The sequence below is a fragment of the Lipotes vexillifer genome, unplaced genomic scaffold, assembly GCF_000442215.2.
Source record: "Lipotes vexillifer unplaced genomic scaffold, Lipotes_vexillifer_v1.1 scaffold487, whole genome shotgun sequence".
Lineage (NCBI taxonomy): Eukaryota > Metazoa > Chordata > Mammalia > Artiodactyla > Lipotidae > Lipotes > Lipotes vexillifer.
Window position 1 is genome coordinate 2671009 of NW_006782062.1, and position 12794 is coordinate 2683802.

Consider the following 12794-nt stretch of genomic DNA (forward strand, 5'->3'; position numbering starts at 1 on the left):
TCCCAGACCGGGGCACGAACCCGTGTCCCCTGCATCGGCAGGCGGACTCTCAACCACTGCGCCACCAAGGAAGCCCTAGTCATCAATTTTAAACACATCAGTGTATACATGTCAATCCCAATCGCCCAATTCATTACACCACCACCACCACCACCACCGCCACTTTCCCCCCTTGGTGTCCATACATCTGTTCTCTACAACTGTGTCTCAATTTCTGCCTTGCAAACTGGTTCACCTGTGCCATCTTTCTAGGTTCCACATATATGCGTTAATATACAATATTTGTTTTTCTCTTTCTGAATTACTTCACTCTGTATGACAGTCTCTAGATCCATCCATGTCTCAACAAATGACCCAATTTCATTCTTTTTTATGGCTGAGTAATATTCCATTGTATATATGTACCACTTCTTCTTTATCCATTTGTCTGTCGATGGGCATTTAGGTTGCTTCCATGACCTGGCTATTGTAAACAGTGCTGCAATGAACATTGGGGTGCATGTGTCTTTTTGAATTATGGTTTTCTCTGGATATATGCCCAGTAGTGGGACTGCTGGATCCTACGGTAATTCTATTTTTAGTTTTTTAAGGACCCTCCATACTGTTCTCCATAGTGGCTGTATCAATTTACATTCCCACCAACAGTGCAAGAGGGTTCCCTTTTCTCCACACCCTCTCCAGCATTTGTTGTTTGTAGATTTTCTGATGATGCCCATTCTAACTGGTGTGAGGTGATACCTCATTGTAGTTTTGATTTGCATTTCTCTAATAATTTGTAATGTGGAGCAGCTTTTCATGTGCTTCTTGGCCATCTGTATGTCTTCTTTGGAGAAATGTCTATTTAGGTCTTCTGCCCATTTTTGGATTGGGTTGTTTGTTTCTTTAATATTGAGCTGAATGAGCTGTTTATATATTTTGGAGATTAATCCTTTGTCTGTTGATTCATTTGCAAATATTTTCTCCCATTCTGAGGGTTGTCTTTTGGTCTTGTTTATGGTTTCCTTTGCTGTGCAAAAGCTTTGAAGTTTCATTAGGTCCCATTTGTTTATTTTTGTTTTTATCTCCAGTACTCTAGGACGTGGATCAAAAAAGATCTTGCTGTGATTTATGTCTAAGAGTGTTCTGCCTATGTTTTCCTCTAAGAGTTTTTATAGTGTCCGGTCTTACATTTAGGTCTCGAATCCATTTTGAGTTTATTTTTGTGTATGGTGTTAGGGAGTGTTCTAAATTCATTCTTTTACATGTAGCTGTCCAGTTTTCCCAGCACCACTTACTGAAGAGACTGTCTTTTCTCCATTGTATATTCTTGCCTCCTTTGTCATGGATTAGTTGACCATAGGTGCATGGATTTATCTCTGGGCTTTCTATCTGTTTCCATTTATCTATGTTTCTGTTTTTGTGCCAGTACCATATTGTCTTGATTACTGTCACTTTGTAGTATAGTCTGAAGTCAGGGAGTCTGATTCCTCCAGCTCTGTTTTTTTCCCTCAAGACTGCTTTGGCTATTCGGGGTCTTTTGTGTCTCCATACAAATTTTAAGATTTTTTGTTCTAGTTCTGTAAAAATGCCATTGGTAATTTGTTAGGGATTGCATAGGAACCTGTGTCCCCTGCATTGGCAGCTGGATTCTTAACCACTGCGCCACCAGGGAAGTCCTTGAGTGATATTCTTATCTGGTTTTGATATCAGCATAATACTTATAAAATGAGTGGGAATTTTTGTGGCTTATAAACAACAATAGACATTAAAAGAAAAATCTCTCACAGTTTCTATGGGTCAGGAAACTGCAAGTGACTTAACTGAGCATTTCTGCCTTGGAGCCTCTCCTGAGGCTGCAGTCAAAATATCATCTCAGACACTGAAGGCTGTTTTAGGGCTGGAGAAGATGCTTCCATGGTGGCTCACTCACATAGCTGGCAAGATGGTGTTGATTGTTGTGGGTAGACTTAGTTCTTTTCCAGAGGGGTTACTCTACATGGCTGACTGAGTGTCCCATGTTATGGGAAACCTTCCCTCAGAACAAGTATAACAAGCTGGAAACCACAATGCCTTCCATCATTTAACTTCAAAAGTGACACAAAATTATTGGTCACCTAGGTCACTTGGTTCAGAGTGAGAGGGTGCCACACAATCACATGAATATCAGAAGGTGAAGACAACTGAGAGGCATCTTGGAAGCTGGCTGCCACATATTACACAAATCTTATAACCATACACTTCTATTGCTTCTCTCCTGTCCTTTGTGCTATTGTTGTCATACATTCTACATGTTTTAAACCCAGAGTACAATGGTATTATTTTTCCTTTAATCAGTTATCACAGAAATAAACTAAAAACAAGAAGAAAACAAGAGTTTTACATAGTATCTATCCTCTTATTTATCATTTCTCCCACTCTTCAAGGCTTTCCATCTGGTATTATCTTGTTTCCACTTAAAGAACTTCCTTTGTCATTTTTTTTGCAGTGTAGGTCTGCTGGTGTACCTCTTCTGTTTTTCTGAATAAGTCTTTATTTTGCCTTAATTTTGGAAGAATATTTTCACTGCATATAGAATTTTCGTTTGAACATTTTTCTTTAAATACTTTAAGGGTGTTGCTCCCTTGTCTTCTGGCTGGCATTTTTAAAAAATATATAATTGACATATTAGTTTCAGGTATACAACATAATGATTTGATAGTTGTATGGCTTGCATTTTTTTTTAGTGAGAAGTCAGTAGACTTTTAAAAATTATGTATGTAATGTGTCTTTTATCTGTTTGCTTTTAGGAATTTTTCTTTACCTCTGGATTATAGCCATTTGATTATGATGTGCCTTGACATTTCAGGTTGGATTCTCTGGGAAGCAGATTCTGAGGTAGCCTTTAGGGTTCAGACTGTTTATGAGGGAGTGCCCATGGGCTCCACACCTGCGGAATGATGGCAGGTTAAGTAGGAATTGGGCAGAGAGGGACATCAGGCTATGATGAATGCCCAGCTTTCCTCACTAGGAGCTCTGGACACCTCCGCCTAGGTCAATCATCAAATATGGGCTCCCAGCTGAAGGACGTAACCTGGGGTGAGGCAGCTTTCTGCAGCTGAAGCAATCCCTGAAGGGACTGAAAGCTAAATGCTGTTTGCTAACCGCTCTCTCACAGTTGGGACAACAAATCTTTCCTTGAAGGTGGATCTGAGTGGTGTATTTCCATGTGTAAAACACTTGATGTGATTTTCTGTATGTCATTGTGTTTGGTGTTTATTGAGCTTTTTGGATATAAGGGTTTATAGTTTTCAACAAGTGTGGAAAAAAAGGTTTGGCCAAATTTTTAAAAGTTAATTTTTAATAGTTTTAATTGGAGTATAATGAACATTCAATAATCTGCCTATATTTATGAGTACAGTTTGATAAGTTTTGCAACATGTATACAGTCATGAAACTATTACCACTATCAAGAAAGTCAGTACATCCATCACTCGTAGATTCCTCGTGCACCTTTGAAATCCCTTCTTCCCACTACTTCCAGTTCACATGCAACCACTGATTTTCTTTCTCCAAATATAAATAGGTTTAGATTGCATAGACTTTTCTGTAATTTGAATCAATCCATGAACACATTATATCTCTCCATTTACTTAAGTCCTCTTTAATTTGTCTCAAGAATGTTTTGTAGTTTTTAGGTATAATTTCTTCTGCAGTTTCTAATCTTAAAAGCTCATCCAGTGGCACTTTCACTTTTTTTTTTTTTTTTGGTGTGAAGTGTGCATTTTTAAAATTAATTAATTAATTAATTAATTTTTGGCTGCGTTGGGTCTTCATTGCTGTGCGCGGGCTTTCTCTAGTTGTGGCGAGCTACTCTTCGTTGCGGTGCACAGGCTTCTCATTGCGGTGGCTTCTCTTATCGTGGAGCACGGACTCTAGGCGCGTGGGCTTCAGTAGTGTGGCACGTGGGCTCAGTAGTTGCGGCTCGTGGGCTCTAGAGCGCTGGCTCAGTAGTTGTGGCACACAGGCTTAGCTGGTCCACGGCATGTGGGATCTTCCCGGACCAGGGCTGGAACCCATATTCCCTGCATTGGCAGGCAGATTCTTAACCACTGTACCACCAGGGAAGCCCTGAAGTGTGCATATTATTCATCCCTTGGGCAACTTGAAATTGCCATTCCCCCCTTGGCCCTACCATTGATTTCAAAGTGACAAAGGGGGCTTCCCTGGTGGCGCAGTGGTTGAGAGTCCGCCTGCCGATGCAGGGGACGCGGGTTCGTGCCCCGGTCTGGGAAGATCCCGCGTGCCGCGGAGCGGCTGGGCCCGTGAGCCATGGCCGCTGAACCTGCGCGTCCGGAACCTGTGCTCCGCAACGGGAGAGCCCACAACAGTGAGCGGCCCGCGTACCGCCAAAAAAAAAAAAATCAAGGTGACAAAGGAACTGGTGATAACTCTGAACTGTTTTACCTCTTAAATACATCACAGACCACAGTTGCCGAATCATTTATTGAGGAAAATGAGGTCACATCATTCACTGCCTGGTGGGTCACTCTTCTCCAGGTAGAGGGTTTGCTGCTGTCCTCCCAGCAGGAAGCTGTCCTCTGCGGGTGCTATGTTGTCTCCTCCACGACTCTCCCCTGGGAATACTCTTTCAGCCCATGCGGCGTTGTGCTGGGTGTCCCTCCTCGGTGCTCAGGGTCATTACCAGCCGTCACATATATTTTTGCTCAGAAGTTCAGTTCAGTTCTCTTTCATAGTTTCCATTTCTCTCTTCATTATGTTAATATTTTCCTTAAAGTTCTTGAAAATATTTATGATATTTATAATATCTGCGTTAAATTCTCTGTCCATCATCTCTGTAATTTCTGGGTCTGTCATTTCTAGTGACTCTATTCCCCTCCTATTTGTATGGGTTACATTTTCTTGCTTCTTGCATGTTTAGAAAATTTGTAGTTGAATCTGGACATTGTGATTACATTTAAAAATAGGCTGAATTTTCTTGTTTTTCTTTAATTTTGTTGTTTCATTTAAAGACTCTAGAGATCTTTTTACTGATTGGTAGAATTGATATTGCAATTGGTATTGAATGCCATATCAGCTTCACCAATTTGAAGCTTTTTTTTAATTTTTGTGGTACGCAGGCATCTCACTGTTGTGGCCTCTCCCGTTGAGGAGCACAGGCTCCGGACGCACAGGCTCAGCGGCCATGGCTCACGGGCCCAGCCGCTCCGCGGCATGTGGGATTTTCCAGGTTGCCAGGCCTCCTATACTCATTTGGGCGTAGTACCACACCCCTGCGCTCTTCAGCTACACCTCCATCTTGACACATAAATCGTTATTAATTATCTATTTATCTGTCTTTTCACTTCTGAACTAATAAAGCATTATGTTTCAGAAAGGAGAGGGGTGCCGGCAATGCAAACACTGAAGGTATTTGTTTTAAAACTTTGTTAGTTCAGGTCTAAAGTAGTCTTACTCTAATCAGGGTTTCTCAGTATCAAGACTATTGGCATTTGGAAACAGATAATTCTTTTTTTTTTTTTTTTTCTTTTTTAGTAGGATTTTCCTGGACATTGTAGCATTTTTAGTAGCACCCTTGGCCTCTATCCACTGGATGCAAACTCTCCCAATGGTTTAACAGTCGAAACTATCTCTATATATTACTAAATGTCTCCTGGCAGGCAAAATCACCCCCAGTTGAGAACCACTGCTGTAAGGCTAATTTAGCCATACTCATAAGGCATGGCCCCCCGGGGACCTCTACCAAATGCTTTGGGTACTTAAAATTTTTCTTTTGCAACTGGTCAAAGACCTTTCTGCTTTGTACTTGCTCAGTACTTGTTTATCCTACTGTTGTTGTACTTTTCTCATAATTTTAGTTTGTTCATTATGGTGGATTCCTATCCTCTGAAGTTAGAATTCAGCCAATGTTTCAACGGGCCCTTAAGCATATTTCTGGGACTATTTGTCTGCATTCTTTCCTCCTTTCTTTTGTACTTTGCTCTGCAATTTTCAGTCACCTTGGCCTTCCCGCAATTCAATCTCTGTCTACTCAGCTCATCAACATCACTGTGCTCTGCTAAGGTTTTCTCTCCTCAAACTGATTTCTGGGAAGTGCCTCTAGGCAGCAAGCCAGGTGACTGTTGAGGTCACTTCATTTATTTCTCTTTTCTCAGAGAACATACTCTTTCATGCTTTTTGTCCAATACCTGAAAACAGCTGTTTCATACATTTTCCCAGTTTTCTAGTTGTTTACTGCAGGAGTTTTCTAGTTGTTTACTGGTACTAGTTATTCCATCATGTTCATAAGTGGAAACCGTCCATCTGTGGTAGATTCAATGTGATCACACTATTTTTGCTATTCCTCCCAGTGAGAGATAGAATCTAATTCTCTACCTTTGAGTCAGGCTTTGCCCTAGTTTTTCTTGATCATTAGAATGTGGGAAGAAGTGATATTCTTGAACTTCCAAGACTAAGTCCTAAGACTCCTTGCAACTTCGACTCGGGTTTCTTGGAATCTTTGCTCTGGGGAAGCCAGCCACCAGGTAAGAAGTTCGACACGCTGAGACTGTCATGTTTAGAGGCAACTTACAGGTGCTCTGGTTGGCAGTCCCAACTAAGTCCATTCTTGCAGGCTTCCCCACTAAGGCAGCAAGCATGTGAATCAGTCTGTCTTGCAAACTCTAGCTGAGTTAGTATCTGTCAGCTGTGTATAACCAAGAGACCTCAGTCAATGGCATAAAATAGAAAAATCACCCAACTGAGACCTATCCAATTCCTTGACTCCAAAATGGTGAAATATGGTAAAATAGTTCTGTTTAGCTGCAAGGTTGGTGATTTGTTATGTAGCAATAGATATCTGGAACATTGATAAAGACATATTTTAACTTACAAGATTGCTTATTTCTTTGATTAGTAATTTTCCTTACGTTGATTTTTGCTAATTGTTTTCACAAATGTTTAGTGATTCTCAATGCTCTTTAGGGATTGAATAGGACATGTAACTAGGTAAAAGTCTGTGAACAGTTTGATTTTGGATGTGGTGGCAGGGTTCCCTATCATTCTTTTGGATCTTAAATTATCTGGCATTCTTCACTGCTTTTCTGGTCCCAATTAGATTTTCTTGTGTCAGAAAACCCACCTTAGAGAACAATATCTTAAAAATTGCCCTGGAGACAAGTGCCTGATTTATCTCTTTTCTTTGCTTTTTTCTTTTCTCTCCTATCAATATGGAGGTTTGTAGTTACCTCACTGCTCTTCTTTCTCCAGTTCAAAAACTTATCACACTCACACTGCAAGCATATTATTTGCTTTTGGGGGGAAACAGCAGTAGCTACCCTTTACTACTTTCAGGGCAAGAGAAAAAGCTCTGACTTATGTAGCTTATCCAAAGATCACAGTTTAATGAATTGCTCTGACAACTGTGCCAAGGCTACTCTACTCTACTTTTCATTTTTGTTGCCTTTAACCTTAGAGTATATCTGAAATGACTCTTATTTTTATGGTAGAGTTATGTTATATTCACACTTAATTTTCCATAATTCAATTACATTATAGGGGAAACATAAGGAAAAATGAAAGTTTAAATATGGCAGATGATTTTGCCTGTCATTCTGTTCAATCAGTTTTGTCCCAGAAGGAGCAAATCTCAGGTGGGAGATGTAAATCTGCTGTTCTTTCCGTAACAGTTAGCATCCGTGTGCCTCTTGTAGTAAGAGCGTTCACCACATTTAGTATGACAATGATGGTTAAAGATATAGCTTTGTACCTTATAGCATGGTTTCTAAATGTAAGCCAAGCATTTTTTCAGGTGTTTAACCAAAGAAATATTAGTTTTTTCCAATGTTTAGGAAAATCACTTGTGCTGGCTGCTTAAGAGATACTTTGATTGTCTGCAATGTGGCCTTTTCAATGTGGCCTATTCTCAAGGGCTTTTCAAGGTTAATTTTTATTTATTATTATTATTATTTTTTTTTGCTGTACATGGGCCTCTCACTGTTGTGGCCTCTCCCCCTGCGGAGCACAGGCTCCGGACGCGCAGGCTCAGTGGCCATGGCTCATGGGCGCAGCCGCTACGCGGCACATGGAATCCTCCTGGACCGGGGCACGAACACGTGTCCCCTGCATCGGCAGGCAGACTCTCAACCACTGTGCCACCAGGGAAGCCCTTATTTATTCATTTTTTAAGAAATAGGTAGCTGTACAGTTTTTATAAGGATGCTTGTGTTGACTGGAAGAGAGTAAAGTTTCAGGTATATAATACCACTTCCTTAAGTGGAAATAGAAAAGATGTACTACTATATCCACACAGCTCTGCGGGGCAGAAGGCACAATCGCAATCTCCCTGTTGGAGGGGAAATTTACCTGGCTGTCATCTCCCACAAGGGTGTCTTGCCTGGTAGCATCATCTGTTGACAGAGAGAACTCAAGTGCTTTTATGAAGTCTTTCTTGCTATTGCTCAGAGGTTTTTACTCACTCTTGATCACTCTTAACTGTTCTGGAGATTTTGGTTATGTTTCTAATGTTCACCAGATGCAAACTAACTTATGACCACCCTGGCACATTCCTGAGCGCTTACTGTAAGAGTGGATGAATTGGAGATCAATTGCCCAGGGCTGTTTTCCCAGGTGTCCTACCCTACTAGCAGACCCTGGCCTCCTGAAACTATTCAACTAATACACGCATAATGCACTACATTATAATTATGTAAAAGGATGCAGTAAAAATATAGCCCCTTTCAATGGTAGTTTTGATTATAAACAATTTTTGCTTATAAAATATGAATTTACTCAAGTACTTCTCACCTGTTTGTGTTTTAGGCTGGGTGGGGTTTTTATTTGTTTTTTTCTTTTGCGGTACGCGGGCCTCTCATTGTTGTGGCCTCTCCCGTTGCGGAGCACAGGCTCCGGACGCGCAGGCTCAGCGGCCATGGCTCACGGGCCCAGCTGCTCCGCGGCATATGGGATCTTCCCGCACCGGGGCACGAACCCGTGTCCCGTGCATCGGCAGGCGGACTCTCAACCACTGCGCCACCAGGGAAGCCCCTATTTGTTCTTATTTTATTGTCTCTTATTTCCTTTCAATTTCCCATCCACTTTGTTTCTTCCTCAAATTTCTGGTCAGGTGATGGTACATTTTTTGTTTGTTTTTCAGCACAATTATTCTTTATAAGTAAAAATTGAAAAAAAATTTTGGTAGGCTATGGAATTTGGGAGAGAAAGGATAGGTGAATGTATGTGTTCAATCTGATGTCTTTCTTTAAACATTCACCTTGTCTTTGGTGCTGATGATTTGGTGTCTGGACTCCTAATTTCTGGCTTTCCCACAAGGACTTTGGCTTGGGTTTCTCTCTTGATATCCTTGCTTTTTACAGTTTCAGGTAGATTTTCTGCACTAGCTATCCTCTCAGAACCCAATTTCTGTTCTTGGTATTCTGTTGCAAGTTGTTACTGACCTGCCAGCTCTCCAGAGTTGGGGAGAGGACTTGGCAAGGCCTCCTTCCCATGCATGTCCACAGGGCCCTGGGGTAGTGCCAGCTACCTCCAAGAGTCCGCAGTGGTCTCACTCTCCTTGCTGTCAGCTCCAGTTGTACAGGTCTCCTTCCAGTGCTTTGAACTGAAATTCATGCCCAGTTTTGCTTCATAGACCTTTACACGCTTTTCTCTATGTCTAGAACAGCCTCTTCTCCTACACTAACTCCCACCCTTAGTTATTGTTTTGTCATTTTCAGGTGTCCATTCAAATTCCACCTGATCCAATAGATCTCCGCTGACTCACTGCATAACTTATGGCCCAGAATGCTGTATGCATTTCCTGCATAGTGCTCACTACGGTTTGTAACCATATATTTATTTGTATTACAGTTTGATGACTGCATTTCCTTTTTGAGACTACTAGACATCTGCCCCCCGGATCATGTCTTTTTTGCTCATCACTGTATTCTTAGCTACTAACTCAGTGCCTATATGAATTGCTGAGTGAATAAGTAAAGTGCCAGTAACTGTTCACTTAGTGATCCAACTGTTTGAATGAAGACACTGGAATGATGCATGAGACTGTATTTGTTTCTTCTTGGGTTTCTGGCCTTAGTAGCATTTAGTGCAAACATTTATAGCATGGAACAAAATGCATATAGCTATATGCATTAAAGATTTCTTACAGTATAATCTTAAATTTCTTAAAGAGTTTTTAAAGTATATGTTCTGTCCTAGTAATAAAGCATTTAACAACCTTGACTCTCCTGTATGTCAGTGAATCACTGTTTATAATAAAAACATCATGACGAGATATAGTTGGCCCTTTGTATTTCTTCATATCCCTGGATTCGGCATCTGGGGATTCAACCAACCGCGGATTGAAAATATTTGGAAAAAATTTCTGGGAAGTTCCAAAAAGCAAAAATTGAATTAGCCATGTGCACACAACTATTTACACAGTACTTACATTGTATTAAGTATTATAATAAGTAATCCAGCCATGATTTAAAGTATATCAGAGGATGTGCCATAAGTGATATGCAAACCCTAAGCCACTTTATATAAGGGTTGTGAGCATCTGTGGATTTGGTACCTGTGGGGGTCCTTGGAACCAATCCCTTGCAGACACCAAAGGGCTACTGTATTTTGTTTCCATTCCCTAGGCTTCATTAACCACATATAACATCAGTGTCAGTCATGGTTCTTTAGGCAACAAGCATATGGCTACATTAAGTCAACTAATATTGATATAATAGATTCTATGAATTTGAATTAATCTGAATTTGCTTTATAATAGAATTGTAGAATAGAATATTCTCCCCTGTGTTACAGGCACAATATTGTACAAAGGGTCTACTTATATTGTTAACTAATTTTATAATCCTAAAAATTTAATGGTATATTGGTTAACGTTCTTAGTAAAAAACAAGTAAGTCTATTCTAATTTAAGCAGCAAAATGTATTAAGTAAATCACAGTATTAGAGTTACTATGTGTCCCATCTGTTCAGTACAGTTCTAGTTTATCCTTGACATTATCAATAGCATCCCCTTTTATTCCCAAATGTGTCTTACTTCAAATGGCACACTGTATGATCCCCAATACAGGATCATTGGGAGAGTTGGAGAACAGATAAAGCTTTCAGGAACGACACCTTGAGGCACACACAGAACTGCACTAAGGAGGGAGCTGTGATTTGTCACCACCACAGACTCTAGAACCACTCCACAGATCTGCCACTGGCACTAACTCCAAAACCATATGTCATGGGTTAGAGAGGAAGCCTCCATCACTCCCTCTACCTCTGGTGCCATTCACACCACCGAAAAATGAATTACTCATGCAGATCCTATTTTCCCTCATGGCTGAAATCAGAAAACTGTTTGCACTATTTGTAAGCGAGTCTGTAAAGATGTAGTTTGGGGGATTCCACCTGGGGAAAACACGATTTACAAAATAGGAAACAAAGGCAAGAAGAGTATTTAAAATATTTTGAGCAGCCGCAAGAGAGAGACGTCACCCCTTATCTGGACATACATCCGTTTTCTAAACATAAAACAATAGCAACAAAAACTATATTCCCACCTAATAAGGTGACTATCTCTGATACAAATAAACTCATTCTCTCCCCAGATGCGGAGACTATTTAGTATAATCTTTTTTTATTTAGTACAATCTTTTAATACAATCTTTTCTAGGTCTAATGTATGTAGTGATGATTATGTTTCCTCGATCCTACCTTGGTTTTTAAAATATGTGGACTAAATTATAAAGTAAATAGTATCAAAACATACTAAATAAAGCAAGGGTAAAACAGAAAACTAGTTACATTTTCTAAAATGTTCTTTAGTTGATGTGGATAACTTTCTTCATCAACAACTAACCATTCCATATTACTTTTATCTTCAGGTCAGTAGTGACTCAGTTAACTGGATTTCTTTATCTATTATTTATCAACTCCCAAACTTCCATTTTTTTGGGAGTTGAGCCCTCGTGATTCTGACTGTATGAGGATGCTATAGTTTTCCATTAGTATTCACTAATAGACATGGAAATACTAAGGAAAGCCCTATTGGAATTCTTGTGTTAAAGAAATATTCTTCTATATTTACATTGCTTAACAGTAATTATTCCTTTTTAATCATGCTCAATCCCACAGCCAACAGAGTAATCCCCTTGTCTGCTCTGTCAAGTGCTTTGAGACACTGTTGTGCTCGTGATGGAAGTATTCCTCCTTTGAGTGCCAAGATCCTTAAACCAAAGCAGTTGAAAGTGGCAAGGATGTGAGGTAAAATTTACATTAGTGAGCCATTAAGGGAATAGTGAGAAGTGCCACTTCCATTTCATTTCTTGGTTCCAAAGCTCATATGTTCCGGCATGGCTGAAAAAACGCTGTGTATTGGATGCTATTTTATAGCATAGGCTGTATACTACAAGATGTCATCCTAATTTTGTAAGATATCTTCCAGTAGGTACCAAAACGAAATCTTCAATAAGTCATTTCACTTCTTTATACAGCCAACAGCTTCTAGTTAGAAATCTTAATGCCTCTTAAATGCATCAATCTGTTGTCCTAATCATTTTGCTGTAAAATAAGATCTCTAGTCAGAACCAAGTTTATGTGAATTACAGTGACAGCGAGTGAGGCATTTGGTGAGTCCACAGATGATGCTGCTCGCAGAAACTTGGTAGGCAAGATAGATAAATCCATGTCTAGAACATATCAATTTCATAGAGCACAGATTCCAACACTCATCATGTTAGAAGAAGCCCTATGTAATTAACCTGCCATCAGGTGGCTGGTTATTCCTTTTGGGGTATGGTACCATATGGCAGGACTCATGTTTGTTCACTGTTGCTTTC